This window comes from Sciurus vulgaris (assembly GCF_902686455.1).
Source record: "Sciurus vulgaris genome assembly, chromosome: 8".
In the NCBI taxonomy this organism is placed as follows: domain Eukaryota; kingdom Metazoa; phylum Chordata; class Mammalia; order Rodentia; family Sciuridae; genus Sciurus; species Sciurus vulgaris.
This window is the reverse complement of record NC_136468.1, coordinates 139,978,473-139,984,472: the sequence shown is the minus strand read 5'-3', so window position 1 is coordinate 139,984,472 and position 6,000 is coordinate 139,978,473.

Genomic DNA, 6,000 nt, shown 5'->3' with positions numbered 1-6,000 from the left:
AGGGAAAGCCCACCAGCTCCTCTTCTTCACACCCTGCCCGCCAGGACCGTCCGCTTCTCCCCGGGCGGAGGCACAGTGCTGATCCCCAGCACCCTCCGCAGCCTGGAAAAAAAGACAAGAAAGAGACGCGCGCGGCGAAGGAATGGAGGAAAGAGCGGGTGCTGTCCTCACCCAGGCTCAGTCATCCCAAGGAGGATGGCCTTCCGGAGGGCGGCGAGCCTGGTGTTTGAAGGCTGTGCTCCCCAGGGTCCCAAACTGCCCTGGGGGGGTCTTCTCGAGACGAGAAAGGCGGAGTGAGACTGATCACAGGTCCCCCCTCTTGTGCTTTTCTGCACAGAACCAGATCAATCAGTAGCAGCAGGGTCGTATTCTCGGTAAATGGAGAGCACTTTGTATTTCTTGTCACCCAACGTATCAGTGTTGGCTTGTCTTTTTTACACTTGATCTTAGCCCAAAGGATGAGAAGCAGTGGCCTTCTCTTTTTTAAAGAAAACCGATGCAATAGCCACTGAGCTAGAAGGTTCCATCTCTTCACTCTGGGCATGTTTACCGCATCCTGGATGCGTTGATTCACTCGATTCAAATATGGATAAATTTCCAATTATAAACAGTCTGAGTTCAATCAGATCATGAACAGGATAGGAAGACAAGATGTGGAATTAGAGGGGCTGATGAAACTTCATCATCACCAAAGGAGTTGGGGTCCAGAAGTGGTAATCGATTATTACAGGAAGATCATTGGCTCTGAGCCCCAAGGCCTAGGGTCAGACCCCAGCTGTGCCTGGCTCTGTGACTTTTGGGGACTGATCTCCTGCCTCACAGGACTGAACTGAGGATTCAACAGTGTCAAGCACTCAGAATGTTGCCTGAAAATGTGATGGAACTACTCCCCCACCCCTCCCACCCCCAGAAGACCCACCATGGAAGCACACAGGCAAAAACACTTCTGTGGCTTGACAGATCTGCAGAACTGTAGCATTTTTACCAATCTGCAAAAATTAAAATTAAAAATATATGATAATGGGTTACAAATGGGATGATCTGGTTCAGAATTTCTGCAAGTGTCCTCCGAGCGGCATGGGAAACACCTGGACTGCTTATCAAAATTGCAAAACTCCTATGGAGTCCAGTGCTGTGGTCTGAATGATCAAGTTTCCCAAAACCCATATGTTGGAATCCTGACCCCACAAGGCGATGGCTTCACAGGTGGGGCCTTTGGGATGTGATTAGATAAGGCGGGTAGAGCCCTTGTCATGGGACTTGTGCCCTTACAAAAGTCACCGGGAAAGACCTTCCACCTTGTGAGGTTCCAGTGGGGAGACGCCCATCTATGAGGACGCAGGGCCTCACCAGACACGGAATCGGCCTTGATCTTGAACTTCCCAGGAATAAATTTCTATTGCTTTCATCCACCCAGTCTTTGGTATTTTGCATACCAGCGCAGATAGATTGAGGCACCTACTCTCTGCAGTCAAAGTCCCAGGAATCTGGAACTAGCAATCCATGTGATTGTGACGTCTCCTAAAGTTAGAAAAGCCCAAACAGAAGTGACAAATAATGATCCTTATAGAACCCCACACTTTCTTATAAGTCTAAGAGTGTCCCCAAAGCCTCGTTTGAGTATCACCTTCATTTATATTTTTTGTCCAATTGTTTTACCATCTTTGACTGCATAGGCTTATGATTTTCTATAAAGTGACTCAATATATTTTTAAAATTAATTTCTTTTCCAAAAGGAAATTAATGTCAATAGCATTCCTGAAAATTATCTTGCCACAATTATATGAGAACTATCAATACAATTAGGTCAGTTTTTTAAAAAATAATGCTACTGGCTGGGTATAGAGCTCAACGTCAGAACATGCACAAAGGCCCTGGGTTCAATCCCCAGCATCACAAAATGCAAAATACAATGAAATGAAATAATGCAATTACATTGTAACTAGATGCGGTTGCCTGCCAAAGCTCTAAATCTTCAGGAGCATCTCTGTTCTAAAATAAAATAAAATCAGCACACGAGCGAAGTGTCATAGACTCAAGTACCATGCAGAGACTCGCTTATGGAGGAGACGATTCGAAGGAAACTCTAGGGGAATAGTGATTCAGTGCTGTACAATGCCAGGTCAAAGCACCTTCTAACATCCTTTCCCGGAGAGTCAGAGCTCACACTTGGTGAAGAACTGCAATAAAGTCTTTAAAAGTTTACTGGTGCCAGATTTGCAAAAAAAAAAAAAAAGACGAGAACAAAAATAAGTCAGGCTATCCAAAGCACAGCTCATGGTGGTTCAGAGTCCAGCCTCCAGTCTGCAAAATTCTCAAGGGCTTCCCTCAGAGGTCATTATCAAGGGTGAGGGTACCTGGCAAATTTGACTTGGGATCCAACCACCAACCCTCGGACTCTGCTTGGTGATCCTGGGCACATCTCCAGAAACCTTAGTTTCCCCACAACTGTAAAATGAGATGATACGGGCTGGGGTTGTGGCTCAGTTGTAAAGCACTTGCCTAGCGTGTGTGAGGCACTGGGTTCAATTCTCAGCACCACACATAAATAAATAAATAAAGATTAAAAAAAATTTAAAAACGAGATGATATTTGTTCAAGCCAAAATGAAATGATGTGTGGACAACCCAAACACAGAGAATGACAAAACTAATTTCCAATAAATATTAATGCCCCATAAACTGTAGTTTTCAAAAATTACTGAAACTTCTTATTTGAACCAATTTTGATAAAACTTTCAGTAAAACACTGTCCTGCTTCTTAAATGCGGTGTAACTTCTGGACATTAATCTGTTTTCTGTTGCTGTAACAAAATACTGGATGCTGGGTACTTTATAAAGAAAAGAGGTTTTATGTATCAGGCATGGTGGCACACAGCGGTAATCTCAGTGACTTGGGGAGGCTGAGGCAGGAAGATTGCAAGATTAAAGTCAGCCTCAGCAACTTAGCAAGACCCTGAGCAACCAAGTGAGACACTGTCTCTAAATAAAACAAAAAAGAGCTTGAGATGTTGCTCAGTGGTGAAGCACCCCTGGGTTCCATCCCTGGTACAAAAAAAAAAAAAAAAAAAAAAAAAGGAGGTTTATTTATCTCACTGTTCTGGAGGCTGAAGGTCTAAGGGCAAGCATGGAGGGCACCAGGGTAGGAGCACATGCAGAAGAGATCACATGGCGAGACAGAAAGCCAGAGATTGGAGGGATCAATCTTGCATGCTCCGTAACTGTCCACTCTTGTGAAACTTACTCAGTCCTTGATACCAGCATTGAGCCCTTCCAAGGATGGTGGCCCCAAGGTTCTAATTACCTCACAGTGAACCCCATCTTGTAAAGGTTCTGCCACCCCCATACTTTCCACCTTGGGGACCAAGTCTTCCGCACATGCACCCTTGGAGGACAAGCCATATCCAAGCCATAGCGCACTGGATGACTTGGGACTGTCATTCTGAACGCTTCTCCAGTCTCTCTGTGCATTAGATGCGTTTCAAACAACTTTCCACATTCATCCTTCTGTTTGGCCATCATGAATAGGCAGCTAAAGGTCACCAATAGAGAACCGACGAAATAAAGTACAGAAAAATTGTATGGGTAGCCGCTAAAAATGCAAAATATAATTCCATAGGAATAATAATCAGAAAAATATCAATTAAAGCAATGATAGGGGTTTTGGGTCCATGATTATGGCAAATATTTAAAAATGCAATGTTATCTATGATGGATGAGGATATGGCAAATAAGCACTCTCAGGCACTAATGGTGGGATTGTAAGTTGGTGCAAACTTTTTGGAAGCCAATTTTCTAGATGCATCAAAATTTAAGATACACTCACTCTTTGACCCACCAATTTCAGTTCTAAAAACCTATGCAACAGAATCACTTCCACACAGAGACACAAAGATCCATAAGCCAGATCCTTGCCCTCATTTCTATTTTATTTTTAAGAAAGGGACAAAAGAGGACTGAAATGTTCTAATGAGCAAATTAGAAATAAACTACTGATATTCTCTATTTTCAATGAAATGTAAAAGTTTTTAAAATGTTTTAAACTGGCAGTTAAACAGCCATCTACCATCTTGAAAGCACTCTTCCCCTTTAGAAGGGCTTCTGCTTGGGGTTGGTTTTTTATTTAGGAAGCAATATTTGGGCAAGGAGGAGGGAGGAAACAGAATTGGACAGAGGGATAAGTACAACTATGATACAAGTTCAGCAAAGCCTCAGCCAACCAGTTAGGAGATCCGCAATGCGGACTCGTATACTCCTGTCCCATCCCACCCCGGGTAACATCAGTCACTGAGTGTGAGCCATTCCAGGAAGGACCTGACTTCGGATGAGGCAGCTCTCTCTGCAGCTGAGAACAACCTCGAATGAGCTGAGTTGGGCCTGTCTCCTGTTTATGCTCTTTGCAGATGGACAGCATGTCCTTCCCTGAATAGAATCTGGGTGGCACATCTCCATATCCTAATACGGTATGAGTTTCCTATTGCTGCTGTAACAAGTTAGCATGAATGGAGAGGCTTAAAACACAAATTATCTTATGATTCTTGTCAGGAGGTTAGAAGTTGAAAGTCATCTCATTGAGCTGAAGTCAAGCTATTGGAAGGGCTGATTCCTTCTGGAGATTCCAAAGGAGAATCCATTTCTTTGCCTTTCCTATGTCCTAGGGATGCTTGATTGGGTAGGACCATTTCTTGACCTCTGACCCCCCCCAGATAGCAATCACATCACTCTGACCTCAGCTTCCATTATCACACCTCTGCATCTGGCTCTCCTGCCCCTCCTTCCTTCCCTTAGAAGGACGCTTACAATTACACTGATCTGATCCCGCCTCTCTGTGGTCTAGGATAATATCTACATCTCAGAGTCCTTATCACACCTGCAAAGTTCTTTACACCATGTAAGGCAACTTTCACGGAGATCAAGGCGGAGGATAGGGGCTTGGGATGTAGCTCGGTGATAGAGTGCTTGCCTAAGATGCACAAGGTCCTGGGGTTGATTCCCAGCACGACAAAAAGAAAATAGAAAAAGAAAAAGGACATCTTTGGGGATCTATTATTCTGCCAACCAGTTACCCAAGAGATATTCTAGAGTGTCAGATAAGAGGTAGCACCAACCAGATTCTGTGAATTTAAGCCTGTTATAGTTTAAATATTAGGTGTCCCCCCAAAACCTCATTGTGAGACGATGCAAGAAGGTTTAGAGGTGAAATGATTGGGTTATGAGAGTCTTAACCTAATCAGTGCACTAATCCCCTGATAAGGATTAACTTGGTGGTGGCTGGAAGGGTGTGGTTGGAGGAGGTGGGTCATGGGGGGTGTGCCTTTGGATATATATTTTGTCCCTGGAGAGTGGAGCTGTCTCTCTCTGCTTCCTAGTGTCCTGTTGTGAGCCGCTTTCCTCTGCCACACCCTTCTGACATGACACTCTGCCTCATCTTGGGCCCAGAGCAATGAAGCCTGCCGTCTCTAGGCTGAAACCGTGAGCCCGAAATAAACTTTTCCTCCTCTAAAATTGTTCTTGTCAGGGCTTTGGGTCACAGCTGACTAAATCAGATCCCAACCTTTCTTTACAGTAATAGTTCATGTGTAGTGAATCTTACTCTGTCCCAAGCATTATGCTAAGGGCTCAACCTAGCTCACTTATTTTTTTCTGAACAACTTCCTGAGGCAGGTACTGTTATTGCAATCTGTATATTGCAGAGGAGGAACTTGAGGTCCTGAAGTCCTTGGACCAAACAGCTAGTAAATGACAGAGAAGACTAATTCAGCCCCTGGTCTGCAGAACGCATAGCTGGTGCCCAAAGTCATGTCCCTCGGTTCTTCCTTTCCCTGCTGCTGCGGTGTGGTCTCCAGGCTGCTAGTACCTCCACCTCAGCTCACCCTACATGCTACTCGACAAGAGCTCCATAAATATTTGTTGAACTTAATTCCCCAGGAGCAGTCTCCTGCCGTCTTCCACTCAACCCTTCAGGTGTTCCCCCAATTCCTATTTCCCATCCTCCCATCCA